This window comes from Callospermophilus lateralis, chromosome 7, assembly GCF_048772815.1.
Source record: "Callospermophilus lateralis isolate mCalLat2 chromosome 7, mCalLat2.hap1, whole genome shotgun sequence".
Taxonomy (NCBI): Eukaryota; Metazoa; Chordata; class Mammalia; order Rodentia; family Sciuridae; genus Callospermophilus; species Callospermophilus lateralis.
In genome coordinates this window covers 136,813,735-136,831,221 of record NC_135311.1, presented here as the reverse complement: position 1 = coordinate 136,831,221, position 17,487 = coordinate 136,813,735, and the positions used below count along the sequence as shown (strand labels likewise).

The following is a 17,487-nucleotide window of genomic DNA, read 5'->3' as shown; positions in this document are numbered from 1 at the left end:
TATCCGGTAGAGGACAGGCAGGTGACAGGCCCTTCCGGCCCCATCTTTTGGGGGCTGGTCTTTGGGGTGAAGCATGTTTATCTAGGGCAGCAAGGGTTAACGCCGGGGCTGGGATAGGCCAGGCAGCACGGAGCACTCCCTGTTTATTAATAAGCTATTTATCACCAGCTTTGCTTTTAATGCCATTTGGGCTTAATGTCGTTAATGAAATATAAATACCCACGCTAACGATGTCGGTCAGAGGCAGCACGGGCAGCAGACGGCTCGAGAACCAGGGCCAAACCACCGGGCACGCTGGGGAAGAGGCTGAGAGCTCAGGAAGCGGAAGAGGTTCCCACCAGCTCGGCACCCCCGGCCCGACTGCTCGCACCACAGACTCCCTGGCTGGCTGTGCCGGGAAAGGCTGGAGGAGGCGGCCCAGCGGGGAGAGGGGCCTCCTCGGGCGCAGATGCTGTTAACTCCTAGAGCACAGAGCCGGGGCCCGCGCGCTCCCACCTCAGGGCAGTGCCCGCCTGGCATCGGGCCCCTTGGCTGCAGGAGGCTGGACTTCCACCAGCTGGCAGCTGGCCTCTCTCACTGCCCTGAGCTCCCTGACCACGAGGAACAGAGCCAGGGTGACAGGGGTCACGAGAGCGAGCAGGCTGGACCCCATCAAGCTTTCCAATAAAGACCCGCCCCTCCTGCCCTTAGAGTGACATCCTGGGCAGCCAGCCCGGCTGAACGGTGTGTCCTTCCTGAGAAGCCAGCACTCTGCTCTGTGGCCGTGCAGGTGGGCATGGAGAGGTCAGCAACGGGTATCTCTGTTCAGTGCCCAGAAACCTGGAACAAGGAGGGGCCCTGCATAGCAGGCTGTTGTCCCTGACCTTGTATGTGACCTGGCCTGGCCCCTCCCACACAGGAGGCCACCCCTGCTCAGAACAAATGCCCTCAGTGGACAACCACCCAACCCAGATTACCCGGGAACTTCGAGCCTTCCCCTTAGGCACAGGCTGGATTTCCTAGATGCCAGCCTCCCCTGGGACAGGTGGCCAGGGGGCACTGTTCCCTCGCTTCGGGCCACAGATGTTCCAGAGGGGACTTAGACTCTAAGCACCCAAGGACCACCTGGGCCCAACAGGTTGGAAGACAGGCAAGTGGCCGATGTCTGTCCTCCTAGTCCCCCTCTCCCTGTACTGCGACAACGAGGTCACCAGGACCCCAGCCTCACCCTGCTTGAAAAAGCCCCAGGTGGCTCCCCAGGAAGTGCCACCTCTTCCAAAGGGAGCCCCAAAGCCTCTGGCCCTCCTCTCAGGTTTGCTAGAGGAAACGTGGAAGCAGAATGTCTAATACGCAACGAAGACACCTTTAGTGGGAGCCGATCGCCAACAGCCCACGGAACGAACTCGTGCTGAAGATGGGGTGCAGGTCACCTGAGGCTCGGCCACACCCGTGTCCTGCGTTATACTTGCTAACGCTGGCGACGGTATCCCAGCTCCTCAGGTGGGGACAGTTTCTGGCAGGTGACAAGAGCATAAGAGGAGAGCAGAGTCCTTGCCTGTCTGGGGACAGTGGAGTCCTCTAGGAGGTTCCTTTCCCATTTCTCCCCTTCCTCTTCCCTCACTGGCCACTCCTATACTGCCCCATGCCATGGCTCACCTGTGGGGGTCCCCCCTCCCTGAACCCCCCCCCCAAAGTCACCTCCATGTCCCTGAGGAGCATGGGGCTCATTTGCTGGGGCTTGGTGGAGCTCAGCTCCGAGGCTAATCCCCTGGGTGGCTCCTGTCAGATTATTAATTAGCTAAAGCGGATCGGTCCTGAAACAACATGCGCTTGGACTTCAGATAAAGCAGGCCAGGGAAGCCAGGCGGGGGGCTGCTTAAAGTGACAAGACCCTGATGGGGAACTGCTCCCAGGGAGGAGGCTGAGGCTGGGGCTGAGTGAGTTCCAGATACACCCCCCAGCACCTTCTGGCCCATCCCCAGGTGAAATGTTGCTAGAGGGCCTCCAAAGGGTGTGTGTGTGGGGGGGAGGGGACTCTGCACATCGGGGACCATGAGAGGGGGGGCCAGTGACAATAGGGTCTTGTTTTTTAATAAAGAGCTTGTGCCTAATCAGATCATGTCAGCCAGAGCTCTTCAAAAAGCATCTCGTTTTACTCGGGGTAACAGCCAGAGTTCTCACGACGGCCTGCAAGGCTTGTAGGATCTGTGGACCGCACCCCGCTGCCCCAGCCTGGATCTCCAGGTCACTCCTTCCCAGCCACCCTGGCCTCCCTGCTGTCCTCCTGCCTCTGGGGCCTCGCAGCTGCTGTCCCCCTGGACAAGAACACTCTTCCTCCAGATAACAACCAGGGTGACCACGGCCTCCCTTCTGTTTTGTCTCCGCCCTAATGTTACCACCTCAGTGACCCTTTCCCCCAGAAGCCACATCTAAAATCACGAACATCCACTTGCCCACCCTACCCCGTTCCATTCCCGGGAGCTGCTTTAATTTTCTCTTTAACACGTCACCAGTGAACATCTCCTTTCCTTCCTGATGCCCTGGACCGTTTGTTTCCCTCCCGCCAGCATGTAAATTCCACGAGGGTGGGAATCCTCACCTCTCTATGTACTGCTGCACTTTCAGTGTCTAAAACATGGGTATGCAGTGGTGCTCAATGGCAACTGATTAATGAATGATGAAACCGGAGGTGAACAAGCAGAGGTTGCAGGTCAGGACTGGACCACCAGCTCCTCTGGTTCTGAGCCCATGTGGCTGAGCCCTGTCGTGCCACACGTACCCTGCTCCTAAGCATTTCCGCTCAGCTGCATTTCCAGGTTCTGGTCTTCTGAGGGGTCACCTAGGGGACCCATCTACATGCCATTCAGATCCCCTTCCCCAGCTGCAACTGCTCCTCTCTGCCCCGGGGAACGGCGCAGGGTGGTGACAAGTGGGAACATCAGGACGCACAGCTGCTTCCTGGGCCCAACTCAGCGGCTGGTGAGCTCCTGGGCTTGGATTGTTTTGACTTGAGTCGGTGAAGCTGAAATACTGAGTCACAATGGCCCTAAACTTCATTACCAGCTCTTAACCCAGATTACTAAGGGAAAAAAAAAAAAAAAAAGTTGCTTTTAATTGCTTTTCTCGATTAGCATTTCTGGAAAAGGAACTAGTGTTTAATTACACCTCCTCTCCTCTCCCCCCCTGGCCACAGTGGTCTCAACCCCAGACTAGCAGAGCAAGGCTCAGGGTCGGACAAGCCTCCTGCTCCCGAGGGAGGTCAACCAAACCCAAGAGAAAACGTGGGTGGGGAGCAGAAGGTGAGGATCACTCCAAGGCCCCATGTGACAGAGAACAAGCAGCAAATGGCGTGGGGGGTGAGTGTGTGTCACCATCAAGGACCTGGGAGATGGACTACAAGGGTCCCACTGGTGGCTCATGCCTTGGTCCAGCGACCTCTGGCTTAAGGACTCTCACCTGGATCAGGTCTGTATCTGCAGATTCTGGAACGAAAGAGGCCAAGGGGATGCTGGTGGGACAGCAGGAGCCAGCAGGTCTACACGGGAAGGGGACGCGTGCCCAGCCCCCAGGGCTCCTCTGTTACTGGTATTTTTTTGCTGCAGGCACCCAGAGGCCACAGGGACTGAGGCCGAGCATCTCCCCTGGTCCTTAAGGTGTCAGCGCTCCTAAAGCCATCGTTGTTCTGCTCGAGCCACCCTGGCACCAGACGAGACCCCCAGGAGCTCTACACAGGGCAGGTGCGGCCAGACCTGCCAGCCCGCGTCCCTCAGTCAGTGCCTGGGGTAGCGGGGGCTTCAGTTCTATAAGGAAAAACTGAAGGGCCAAGGGCGGGGCGCCTGTGCCATCAGACAGAATTCCTACCCAGATTAGGACCAGAACCATCAGTGGCTCTTTCCAAACCTTCTCCCAGTCACAACCCCTCACGGGGCTGCACCACTGGAACCCACTCATCCTCCTGAGCTCCGCGTCACCCAGGCTGGTGGAGAACATGGCCCCACATCCCTCTCCGGAACCCACCTCTCTGCTTCCCCCACCGCAGCTGCGTGCTCTGGAGCTGCCAGCCTCACATCAGATCAAAGCCCCGGAGGATGGCATTAGAACTGTCCAGTCCAGTTAGGAGTGAAGGTCATGGATCTAGTGCAGACCATGGAGGCAGAAAGCAGAGAAGCCTCCCACGTGTGCACAGACACACCCTCCCCCAGGGCCAGCAGGCACGCCCAGGAGGACTGGCTGGCGGCCCCCTCCGAGCCAGGCTGAGGCACCAGCTGTGGGCCTGGGACATCCCCGCCACCCCCTGCCAGCTGCCACCACCTTGGCCTTCTGCTCCCTCCCATCACGTCCCCGGAGGTCAGGTCTCCAGAGCTTCCTGGGGGGGCTGAGCTGCTGTGTCACACACTGCTTCCCACTCGGGACACCCTGATGCCCCCTGCGAAACATAGCTGGCCTGCCCTTCCTATCACGCCCCCTGGAGCTTCCTGGGGGACTGAGCTGGCCCATATGGCTGGGGGTGTGTTGCCAGCACGGGCAAGTGCACATGGGGCCCAGCAGCCGGTGGTGACAGCTTCACGCTTGTGCCAGCCAGGCCTTTGGCTTGCTACCGAATTACATGGCAGCACCCAGGGCTGCACAAAGCCTGTGGGGGTAGGGGGAGCCCGGGATCGCCTCGCTATCACAGCACCAGGCTGGGCTTGCCTCCTCCTGCCTGGTCCTTGCAGATGATGTCAGGACGTGGGGTAGTGGAGTCCACGTCAGAGGCCCCAGAAAAAGTCACAGGGCCTGAGTTCAAGCCTGATGGGCCACCTAGGGCAATGCACAGCTTTCCACGAGGAAAGACCTCCCCCAAGAGGGCTGGGGCTGTAGCTCAGTGGCAGAGTGCTTGCCTAACATGTGTGAGGCACTGGGTTCAAGCCTCAGCACCACGTAAAATAAAGAAAGAAAAAAATGGTGTCCGTTGACAACTAAAATAAATAAATAAATAAATAAATAAATAAAAGACCCCCAAGATCTCTGCAGATGTGCAAGAGCTGGCAGCTGAAATGGGTCCCAGGGACCTGACCAGGTCTTAGACAGTCCCATTTCTCAGCCTCAGAGCTGATCAACTGAGGGTCTAGATGACCAGGCACGGAGGAAAAGGTTCAGGAGCTCAGAAGACAGACCACATTTAAAGCCCCACTGAGAGAAACTCTACGGATGTCTGTGCCCAACCTCAGACCCAGCACAGGACCCCTGGAGCAGAAGCCCAAAGCTGTGGGTGTCGTGCAGAGTCGTAGGGCTGAAAGCATCGCCAGCATGGAAGTCACAACCTGCTCCAAGGCTGGCTGCTGGAGACGGACCAAGGGGCACCCAAGCCCTTCAGGACTTGCTTGGCCACCGGCTTGGTTCCAAGATGGCGCCCCTCCTCCAACCCACAAGGTGTTAACTGTCTAAGAGCCATGGGTCTCTTGGCACTGTCAGAAAGAAGAAGCAGGCCACACCCCAGGGGCTCAGAACCCTCCAGTCGTGCTGACCCCTCCTTCCCTCACCCCATTCAATCCACTGGTAAGTTCCACTAACTCTGCCTCTGGGCACACAGCTTCCATCCAGGCCCCTCACTCCTCCCGCCCCCTGGCCTCCTGGTTTCTTCCTTTGCTGCCATTCTGATGCATTCTTCCCAGGACACCCTCACACTTTTTTTTCCCTGGGGACTGGGGACTGAACCCAGAGGCCCTTTACCACCGAGCCACACCCACAGCCCTTTTTATTTTATTCTTGATAAGTTGCCCAGGCTGGCCTCAAACCTGAGATCCTCCTGCCTCAGACTCCTGAGTGGCTGGGATGACAGGAATGCGCCGGGGCATCTGGTTTCCAGCTGCCTTTAAAAAACCAAAAGCAACTCACTACCTCCTTCCTTAAGGCGCCCCTAGGGGACATCCTGTCACCCAAGAATAAAATCCCACCTTCTCCCCTGACACGTTACGCCCGACACATCCAGGCCCCTGCCCTATCTACCTCCCTGCCACTTGGTCTTTCCTCCTGGACACTGAATGTAGTGAGTTCCTCCCTCCTTAGGACTTTTAAACTACCTGTTCTCCCTTTCTGGAATATTCTCCTGCCTGCTCTTCAGATGGCTGTCCACTTCCTGTCCTTCATCTCAGCTGTCACCTCAGAGGCCTCCTCTGTGCATCCTGCCTTAAGTGCCCCGGGCACATTCCATTCAGCACCAAGTCTTTGTTCAGTTTTGTGGGTGTGCTGGTTGTCACCTCTGCTACAGGAACTTGGTGAGAGCAGGGGTTTCTTGTCCACTTTGTCTATGGGGGAGAGAGTGGCAGACACCAGACCCTCTGTGATTGTAGGATAAATGTGACCAGATCTTGCAGAGAATAGCCAGAAATTGGGAGACACTAAGCCAGGCCTGTGGACCAGACTGAGCCCAGTCTTGGCTCCCTCGCCCATGCTGTGGTGAGGCTGGATGCCTCTGAGACCAGGGGTCACCCTGCCACGAGAACCCCAGGCTGTGGCCAAGCCCGTCACTGTCACTGGAAACGGACGGGTAAGTGAGGCGGGACTCGGCGGCGACCACATTCCCTCTCGGAGCCCACAGCGTTCCCAAGCTTCATTACCAAGCCCAAGACAGCCGATGCCAGGATGTGGGAGTCCCACCGGACCTGCTGGGCCCATACCCTGTGCCGGGTGCAAATCCCAGCTGGCACGGCCCCTGGGAGCCAACAGTGAGTGGAAACTTCAGAAAGGGAAAAACTAATGGGCATGTTTTGCCCAGAGAAAGAAAAAAACAAAAAGCCTGCCACCAAGAAGAGAAGAGGCGAACCTGTCCCCTCAGAGGGGCACTCTGGCAGCCTCTGGAGCAGGGCGCAGGGTGGGCTGGGAGCCAACCTGAGGCTCCCGCCTTCCCAACAGACATCATCAGAGAGGGCAGAGAGGGCTGAGATGGCAGGAAGAGCTCCGGGAGAGGCAGAGGTACAGATGCTGGCACCGAATGCAAGCAAGACCTCGCAGCCACCAATCCCCCCACCTGGCCTTTTTCAGGTGACAACAGGACAACAGCAGCACACCTTAGGTACAGATGGACCGATTCCTGGAGCCTGATCACATCCTGGATGCCAGGAAGAAGAGTCCCAGCCACATGTCACTCCACCCCAGCAACCAAAGGCCACGTTTGCATCTGATTTGCAAACCCTGGGTTGTATTCAGGCTCCTACTAGCCCCCAAGGAGGCCTGGCCTGAAACGAAGCAGGCCTGCAGCTTTGGGGACCTCCAGCAGGCATCCTGGTACCCATCACTGCAGTGCTTCCTCCCTGCAAGTTCAAAGTTCAGAGTGGCAGAGCCAGGAGGAGGGGCAGCACCCATCTGCCCATGGTGTCCGAGGGTGGCTGAGCCGGGGTGCTGACTCCAGCCTGGCACCCAGAAGAGGAGCATCCCCCAGCCAGCCTTGGCCTCTCGGGACGACATCTAGACCCTCCACCTCAGGCTCTACCATAAGTCCGTGTCCATTGGCTTTAGGTTCCCTCAGGATCCCAAGAGAATACTGAATAGTCACCAATATTCAATGAGTCACCTGCCGTGTCAATCCCCACCCCAAGGACTGGCACATCTGCTACCTCAAGGTAAATATCTGACATTATAGCCCCAGACTCCCCAGGGCTGGCCTCAGGTAAGGGGCTATTTCCAAGCCTGGATCAAAGGCACCTTAGTTTTGCCTCTGAGAAGGGGCTGGAGCCACCCAAGAGAGCCCCAGTGGGTCTCCCCAGGCTGAGCCCAGAGCTCAGAGAAGCCTCTGCCCATACAGAAAGGTCCCTGAGATGAAGTTCAGAGATGACCCGATGCCTAGATCCAGGATGGCCATCTGACAGGCGGAGGCCTCACCTGACACCCTGGCCTGCCCATGCCATACCATCCAGTGTCACCCACAGGACCACTGGGAGGACTCTAGGGTCAGTTACTCCAACTTGCTATGTTCCAGGTAAGAAAACGGAGATCCAGGGGGAGCCGGCAGTGAGCTGCAGGTGCCCGGCTCCTAGACCAGGGCCCTCTCCTCACCCTCATGTTCTTTCCACTTTCACCTGTGGTGCATAAGCCACCACCACCCAGGCTGGAACCCACTGAGAAAGGGTGGCCTAGGGCCTACGCATTTCCCACCCTAAGGTGCAACCCCCAAACTGGCTGGCCCACTCTTCCCAGGAGCACCTTGGGAACCAAGAGCAGCTACCTTTGCATCCCAAGAGGCTGGGGTCTGAAGTCCATTCTAACACGCACCACCAGGGAGTTGCAGGACCCCCCTGTGAAGGAGGGGTTGGTGGCCAGGGCAGCTGGAAGGGCCAATGGGATCTTTGTCTTCTGTCACCAAGGTCTGTGTGCCTACCAAAAAGAGAAAGGAAAACAGATTAGGCTACAGTTGGTGCCCACAAACCTGCTGCCCAGGAGGCAAGGTTCCGACACCTCGGGTGGTAACAAGCCAGCAACGTGCGACTCCTGGACCCTGCCTGCCAATCAGCAGGTGGCACTGCCACCGTGCATGCCACACTTGACCCGGTGACCAGTGTGCCCTTTGCACAATTATTAGCCAATTGCTATGCTAAGAATCAAACAGGGAGAGACAATACTCGGCCAATCAGGTGCCACTCTGGGAACAACAGAGGGGTCACACCCAAGGCTTGGTACCTGGGGTGAAAGGTCAGCCTGAGAATGAATCAAGCCAACACTGGAAACAGATGAGACCCATGTGACAGAACGGGCCCCTGAGCTCCCCAACCCTGCTGCCCTCCAGATTGCCCTGGGCCAGCTCCCAGCTGCCCCACGACCCCCAGTGGTCACGGAGTCTGCAAAACCAGCATTAAGCAGGGCCTGGGCAGCTGCGCGGGATGGTCAACTCGGTTTCTTCTCTCTCCCTTTCCCCGCTCCCCTCTGCTGCGGAGCCGGGTCATCTCATAAAAAAGAAAAGAAGGCGTGGGCAAACGCCCTGGAAGGAGGCGGCTGAGATTCATCTGTGATAGGTGCTGGGCCAAAAAAACAACAACAAAAAAAAGTGGCCAAAGAAAGTTGGTGCCCTACTACCGGCAACCTTTGTGTCAATTTAAGCAAATATTGTGGAGTTTCCATGGTGATCCCTGTTTTGAATATCCACTACACTCACTTTTTAAAGGGCTTTTCCTGTTTGCGTTTCAACTTCAAACCTGTAAATATTTTCAGCCTTTTGAGAAAAAACGAGCCCGTGTGCGTGCAAACACAAACACACGCCCGAACCTGGCGCACAACTTCCCAAAGTGGTGGCCCAGCCTCATGATGTAAGAGCAGGGTGCAGGGAATCCCGGGGCAACTCTGCCCACTCTCACCCCCACCCTGCGTATGAAGCTGGCGCCGAAATCCGGGTCCTTCCCTTCCTCCTCTCCTGGGGGACTGTGACATCTACGACAGTCAATGGCCGTGTGCTCCCCAAGTGTGTGAGCGGGCCTGGCCCTGTTTGCAGTGAGTGGCATGGAGTGGGCAGCTGCCTGGCAGGTTCTCCAACTTGGCCCAGCCCTCGGAGGCCCCAGGGGGCCTCCCTGGAGAGCTGAGTGCTCCTCTCCTGCCACCCAAGGCTGGGCCGGAGTGGAAGGGAGTGGGCTCTGCAGGCTTCGGCATAAGGTCCTCCCCTCTGGTGGGGCGATGCTACCCAGGCCAGCTCCCTGGGCCAAGTGTAGAGATGGAAGGTGACAGCAGTCCAGGGTGGACTGGCCTGGCTCCCACCCCACCCCCAGCACCACACAGGGTTAACGGCGGGTTTCCTGGTTTCCATGGAGTCCTGCCAGGCCCCTAATGTGAGTTTCGTGTGATTTGGGGGAAGTGGATTTCCTTTGTTTTCCAGTTTGGGAATATTTTTTTTCTTTAAAAAAGAGGAAAAAACACTTTAATGGGAACTTCAGGGCCACTGGGAGACTCAGTCCTCGGGGCTCTGACACTCCTCCTCCGGTTAGTCCGGAATCCCTGGAAGCCCCCGCAGCACACCCACGGATTCACGGCTCTGGGTGGGAGGAAGGGGTGCCTCGACCACCTACGGCTGCTGCCCCCAGAATGCCTGCCTGCAGGGGTTCCACCCCAGGGTCCTCAGAGTCCACCCAAAGCCAGCGTCTGACATGGGGGGGTGACACTTCCAGCTCCCAGTTTTGCAGAAGGGACACGATATTTCCCTAGAGAAAAGGTCAAGGGAAACACGCTACCTCCCAACTTCTGGAAGGAGCTGGTGGACCAGAGTCTGACCCCACATCCAAGCTGCACTCCCAGGGTCTCACGCCTAGTTCTGAAGGGGCTCTAGTGACAGGGTAAGAGGGGTCTCCAGACCCTAGGGAGCCTAGTCTGACCTCTTCCTGCCAACAGAGGAGCCTGAGGGGCAGAGGGAGCTTCAATCAAATAAAGGGTGTGGCCAGGCCTCTTCCTGCTCCTCCTCAGTCTTCCCCATTCCTGCCATCCCCCAGCCCAGCCAGGGTGTGGCCTTACTCTGGGACTGTCCCCAAACCAAGTGGCCTGACCCATTTACCAAACCAGGACACAGGCCTTGGGGCCTTTCATGCACTGGGGTCCTCCCATGATGCAGGCCCCAGGGGCCATGGCAGCAGTACAAATCCTGGTCAGTAGGTACGGAGCCCAGAGTGCGGATCTCCGACCAGCAGCCCCGGGGAGAAGGGGCGAGAAGCCAGATGCAGTTACAGGAATAACCCTGGGCCAAGGATCAGAGATGTGGGTCTGAGGCCCAGTTCTGCCACTTAACCCAGTGTGGGCCTTTCGCCGAGACGGCTAATCTCCCAGGGCTCTGTTTCCTCACCAGTCACCCCGAAGGAGAAGGAAGGAAGGAAGGAAGGAGAGGAGGTCCCCCAGGCTGTGGGGAGACCTGGCAAAGGCTGAGAGGGGCGCTGCCACCACCTTCTCCTTCCACGCTTCAGGGAATCTAGCGCTAGAGGCCCCGCGCCCCTCGACTCTGCTCCTGGCACATCCGCAGTCCCTGAGTTTGAATCCATGCTGGACTGAAGTAATTTGTTCATGGGTCTGTCTCGCCTTGGGTTCCTAACTCCTCGAGGGCAGAGACCAGGTCTTAATTACCTTTGTGTCTTCGGCACTTAGCAGAACAGCTGGCCCACGGTGGGTGGCCTAAGTGCTGGTGGGACTGAACGAGTCCCTGATCTCACGTCAGAATCAGACGGGCCTGGTGTGGTTTCTCCCTCTTCCCAACAGAAAGTTTCGTGGCAATTTCCACTCTCCATTCTGTTGAGCTCCCTAGGCCCCAACCTGCGATTTGGCTACTCCGCCTCCCTCATGATGCCTGTGAATTCATGACTTTCAGGCCTGAGGGGACCACTTGGTTACTTGATCCTCCTCCAATCAATTCCAAGAACTGACTGAGCACCTACTATGTGCCCGGGAGCATGCTGGGAATAGAGAGCACTGGATGAGTGGCTCTCCCCTCTGCCAATCGGCCTGCGTGAGAACTAATATAAACTAACCAGATGCCAAGCCCCATACCAAGTGCTCTACAGGCATGATCCTGCCCAGTCTTTATAACACGAAGGCAGGAGCAATTACGGTCCCCAGGGAGAGATCAGGGATAGCAGGTACAGAGATACGGAGCAACTGGGCAAAGGTCACACCACTCACAGGAGCTGAAGCCAGGCCTGGGCTTGGAGAATGCGGGCCAAACTCACCTGCTCCTCCTCCTTCTCTCCCCATGATCTTAGCACCCACTCCACCTGATGCCACTTCCCTTCCTGAATCTCAGTTCCCACAGCCTTGAACAGCTTTCCAGCAAGTCCCCCAGGGCCTCCAGAATACGCTCAGTTGGACACCACAGCCAAAGACAAGGGCCACGCTCAGCCGCTCTGGCTGGGCTGAACATGGGGACAGACAGGCCCAGGGCCGCACACCTGGTATGCAGGCCAAACCCTGAGCCTGCCTGGGAAATGGGGTCTCAGCTGTGGGCATGCTCATTGCTGCCTGTCATCTGATGGGATGGGGACGAGGAAGCCACTCAGGAGAGGGCCACTCCAAGGAGGCTCTAGCGGGTAGGACAACTTTCATTTCATCTCTACAGACAAGCGGGCAGGTGGAAGGGTGTTTTGGAGGAGGGAGGCAGAAGTCTCTGCTGCCTGCCCACATTGGGACCTCCCACCACCAACATCTGCTTAAGAGACCCTGGGTTGGGGAGCAGGGCCACAGGAGCCCTTGACTTCCACCCGGCGAATGTGCACAGGTAGGGAGGCCCCGCCACCTCTTCAAAGGAGAGGAGACACCAGGAGATGGCGGGGAAAGATCTACATTCGTGAGGACAGACAGCAGAAGATCAGCTGGGGTGGGGAAGGGACGGCGCTAATGAGCAGACTTCACAAACCACCCAGAGTGAAAACAAAAACACAGACGTGTGCGTTGCCCAACTTCGGGGCCGTATGGAAAAGGAGGAAAAAAAAAAAAAAAAACAATAAAAAAATCCACATCTTAATACAAAAATCCTACACGATGTGTTGCGGCATGAAAATGTTTTTCACCGCATTTTTCAACTGTGATCTCACACAGCCTACGACGGGTACGCCCAGCGCAGGAGGCACCCGATGATACACACGGCAAACACACACGCTCCACCAAAACAAGGGCAGGCCGCGTTCCCATCGGCCCAGGCCGGCACCTCACGGCTTCCGGCGGCCTCTGGAGATGGCTGCATGACTCCAGGAAGGGCCCCCTTAGAAGGGAAGATAGACGGTGCCGAGGGAAGGCACCAGAACCCTGCAGGAGTAACTCCCAGCCAGCTGGTGCCGTGGCCTTTCCGCACCCTGGGTGCTGTCATGCTGCCCACGGGGGACAGGGAGGGGACCCGCAGCCCAGGGGCCCTTCCTAAGTGTCACTGGCCCCACAGTAACTATCTGTCTCCATTTTGTTCCACCCCCACCCGCCTTTTAATTGTTGGATGAGTTTACAGAGCCATGTGCCAAAAACAATCAACTCCAGGGAGCAGAGTTAGACAAAAAAGGGCGTGTCGCCAGAGGGAGACGGGTATCCATGGAAACCACCACCTTCACAGAGCCTAGGTGAAGCTGGGGTGAGGTGGACGGTGCAGGGTGGGGGCCACACTCCACCCAGAACAGGGCCCTGGAAAAGGCTGGGACTGCTGAGCAGCTGACCACCTGGAGGGCGGGGCTGCCTGAATGTGCCCCCCTGTGCCTGCACACCCACAAACACACAGGAACACACACACTCACACCACTCACACATGTATGCACATCTGCCACCCTCCAGATCCCTGATCGGCACGCCCAGGGCGTGAAGGGTACAAGCTCCAGGTAGGAACCTGGGCTCCGACACTCCTCAGCTGGGTGACCCTGGGTGAGTTCCTGTAACCTGTCTGCACCTCAGTTTCCCCATCAGGAAAATGGAGACGTGATCGCTCCTCCTGAGTACTGTCATGAGGATTAAATGATTTATTACGTGTAACATGCTGAGAAAAGTACCTAGCACATCGTACGTGCCATAAAGCATTTGATAAACCCAATAAATCAAAAAGCCTAAATGAAGTAGGGGGAGGTTTCTAGATTCTGCCATAAGAGAGGAGGAAAATAATAACCATTCATGTTTATTAAGCACTGTGTACTCAGGATTTTAATACATCAGTACATATAATCATCACAAGAACTCAATGAGGTAGATGATTATCTCAACTGGAGAGTTGAGAAACAAAGACTCAGAGAGGGACACGTCCCACCCAAGGTCACACGCTGGGAAATGATTCGAACTCAGAACCTTCTGACACCTAATTGCCACACTGCCTGGCAAGGGGAGGAGAAGTAAGAGGGGTGTAGAGCGAGGCAGGAGGGTGGGCTTTTGGGGGGCTCTTTCCAACTGGATGCACAACTGTGAACCCCAACTTGCTCTTCCCAAGATGACGAAGGAAACTAGAAATCCTCCGTGACGTGACTGCAGATGGGAGAAACAAGGAGCTGGGAAAAGATGAGGTGGCTAATGGGCTCAGGCGTTCCTACCCAGGTCCTGACCCTAGGAGACCAATGCTGCCTTCTGAACCTTCCCTCTGCCCAGGCAGCACCTCCAGATTAGGTTGTCCTTGGAGGGAAAACAGTAGGACTTGGGAGCCCAGCTCCCAGAAATGGAGCCTCAAAGCCTGGGAAAGGTTTAGGTCAGACCTTGTAAACAGCCCGATTTTCCACCTTCCCAGAGCCAGGCAGGTCCCTGGAGGGGCCAGAGCACAGTAAGGAGAGTATAGGGGAGCACAGGCCTCCCCAATTGCAGAGCCAAACAGGGAGGCCTGGAGGCCCAGAGCCACAGCCAGAGGCTGCTGGCCCTGGAAGGTTCTGTCCTCACCCTGTTCCAAGACCAGGTTTGGTGGCTCAGCCCTTTCTGCCATCGACCACCCAAACTCATTCAGATATTTCCTCTCTCACTTGCTTTTTTAAAAAAATTTAATGTTCTCTATAATTCATCCGTCCCAGAAGATAATCGATAGAGCCCGTAATGAAAATCTGAGCCATATTTTATGATCCGCTGCGAGCAGAAAGGGCCACATCAGCAGGTCCGGTTTCGGCTCTCCCTATCTGTCTTGCCCACTGCCCCGGGGATTACTTCCCCTGCCGACCCTGCCCAAAGCCCTCCACCCAGGGCTCTGCCCTTGGCCACACTGGGAGGACCATGACCCCAGCATCACCCCAATGCTCATTCGGCCAACCCAGCTACAGGATGGTCACAGTCACTGCACCATCTTCCTAGGGTGGCTCTCCAACCTGGGATCTCCCGACACTCCCACCCTGGAATCTCACAACCATCTTTAGTCAAGGTGCTTCTGGAAGGCTGAAGATCCTTCTAGGTTCGGGAGGACTGCACAGGCCTTGGGGAACCAGGCCAGCAGCCCCCCATGGTGGCATCCCCCATCAAGAAAGGCTGCCTTACTCCTGGGGGTACTCTGGGGGCTCTGGGAATGGCTTGGACCCCCTGGAAAGTAGACGGTGGATAATTATGGCTCATTTTTACTACCTCAAGCAAGTCCCTCCTCTCCCTGGTCTCTGGCCCTGTGAGGTGACAAGGTGGGTGAACTGGTCTAGGGGAGGCATGGGGTGCCAAGGGGAGCAGCCCCTCCAGCCCTCCCAGGCAGGGGAGAAGAGTGCCCCGCCCTTGCCCTGGCATCTCTGCTGGGAGCCAATCAGCAGGAAAGGCCTACTTCTCCCAGAATCCCTCAGTGCCTAGCACCAATCAGAGAGCAGCACAATGCAAGTGAGGAAGGGAGGACCCAGCACAGCCAATCAGAGCCCAGAGGATGTTCAAAGATTAGACCAGGAAGAGTGGATGGGGCCAGGTCGTGGACCACAACACAGCTATTAAGAGATGCTTTAAAAGACGTGGAAGTAGCTCACCAGTAGAGCCCTTGCCCTGATCCCCAACTCTGCAAAAAATAATAACAGCAAATTTTTAAAAAGAGGCATTTTTTAAAAAGGAGGAAATGGTCCAGTGGAAAACCTCAGATGGTTATGTCATTCAGATAGCTGCCCAGTAGAATTTCTGGTGCTATTGAGATCAGCAGCCACTGGCCACATGTGGCTACTGAGCGCTTGGAATGTGGTGAATGTGACAGGCACAGAATTTTTAATTTTATTTAATTTTAATTAATTTAAGTTTAAATAGCCACATGTGGCCAGAGGCTAACTGTACTGGACATCACAGGTTGAGATAAATAATCTCATCCATGTAAAAATTTTTTCTTAATGAAAAATTAAAAAGCCTCTTATCCCAAGGCAGTGGGGATAACCATTATTAACTATTGTAACAGAAATAGCTGATATTTAAGTGTGCCGTGTGCCCGTGTTAAATATTTTATGTGGATGATCCCACAATCCTCAGCAGCTGACGAGGTGTGTATTATCATCACTCCCAACTTATAGATGAGGAGACTGAGGCTCAGAATTGCTAAGTAATTTGCCGAGAGTCACGCTGCTGGGTGGCAGATCTGGGGCTTACAACCAAATCTTTCCATCTCCCTGACTCATACTTTCAATTACTACATTACCCACTTTTTAATTATTTTTTATACTTTTTTTTTTTTTTTTTGTATTTTCCAATTAGCCACAAGCATAAATTACAGTTAAGGAGAAAATGTAAATTTTAGAGACCCTGAAAGGGGGCCTTTCCTTTTTCCCCAAGAGCAGAGCACGTCAGGAGGTTCTTGGGGCCCTGGCCAACTGGGCCTCTGGCTGGTACATGGAAGAAGGAGCCAGCATTGTGGTTCCCTCTGTCCCACAAGCTCCTGCTGCCCTGTGCCCCATGCCCAGGAGGCCTAGAGTCCCCACCGATGTCCGGCCAAAGTGTCCCCAGCAGCCAGGCTGCCATGGGATCCAGCTTCCTCCCCGCCCCACCCTGAGTCAGTTCCTGACAGGTTTCTCGGCAGTTTTGCAATCCTGCCTGGGTCTACATCTTAAAGGTAGCAGGCCACGGTTTGTCTGCCGGCGTCAGCACACTTCTCCCCTGCCCTGGACCACCCTCTCCACCACCTTCTGGAAGAGCCTGTGCTTCCACGGCCGTCAGGAACACAGGGCCAGCAGCCACCAGGCCTGGGCCACCTCCCTGCTGTGGCAGGAGCATGGGGGCTCTTGTTGTGTCCAGGAGGGACAGTCATGGTTCCCCAATCCTTCCCCTCTGGGACTGGCCCCTGGGTTGAGAGCAATGGGGACAAAGAAGTTCCCCTTCAAAGGTCCCAGTTCTGAGCCCAGCTAGAAATGAAGTCAGAAAGACATACAACTCTGTCTTGGTGTTTTCCATAGCACCAATTTGGGGCAGGGGCCGGGGCGCGACTGCCCCCTGATCTGGCTTGTTTCAGCTTCCCCTCCCCGAGACACGCAGAGTGCTCTGGCTTCGGTGGTGCCGTGGGGGGTGCGGGCAGGAGGATAATGTCCTTACTTGGAAGTTTTTTGGTTATTATCAACCTGGATTGTTGGTTCCCTGCTGTCTGCAGTTCTCTGTCACTTCCAATCTACCTTAAGTTCCCCTTGGATATTTATATATTTATTTTTTGGGTTGGTTTCAGGTGCTTCTAGTTTATCAAACAATCAGCCCTGTGAGGTACACTGGGTGTTTCCAGAAATTACATCACAAAAAATCATGCAATTAAAGTGTAAGGGAAAAAAAAACATAGCTGTTGCTTAATTTCGTATTTTAATTAGCGACTTATTGTAAACGTAGACTTTTAAAATGGAGGCGCCTAAGCAAAGCCAGTAAACAAGTTTTTCTAATGAATTCATTTCACCTCTTTCCTCCTCCTCCTCCCTCTCTTCGTCCCCCTCCTCCCCGTCCTCACCAGCCCAACTATCACTCTCCAGATTTTTTCCTATCCCCCTTTTTATCCTACTTTTTGATCATTTCTCAGCACATATTAGAAAAAGAAGAGCCAGATCCCAAATAAACTTAGAAACCGCAGAGCCCAGAACGCCATGGCAGCCCCAGCCCCCAGCCTTGATGGAGAGGGTGATGCCACAGCACCCTGCACCCCTTCCCCATGGCCGA

At 55.8% G+C, this 17,487-nt stretch overlaps 1 protein-coding gene across 4 annotated transcripts in view; it reads right to left on the bottom strand.

Annotated features, from left to right (window-relative positions):
• The window catches only part of Casz1 (castor zinc finger 1), a 143,003-nt gene that overhangs the window by 103,212 nt on the left and 22,304 nt on the right, over positions 1–17,487 (bottom strand). For all 4 annotated transcript variants that reach the window (XM_076861316.2, XM_076861312.2, XM_076861315.2 and 1 more), the window contains exon 2: positions 8,183–8,331. The gene's annotated coding sequence lies outside the window, so the exon portion shown is untranslated. The remainder of the gene's footprint in view (positions 1–8,182; positions 8,332–17,487) is intronic.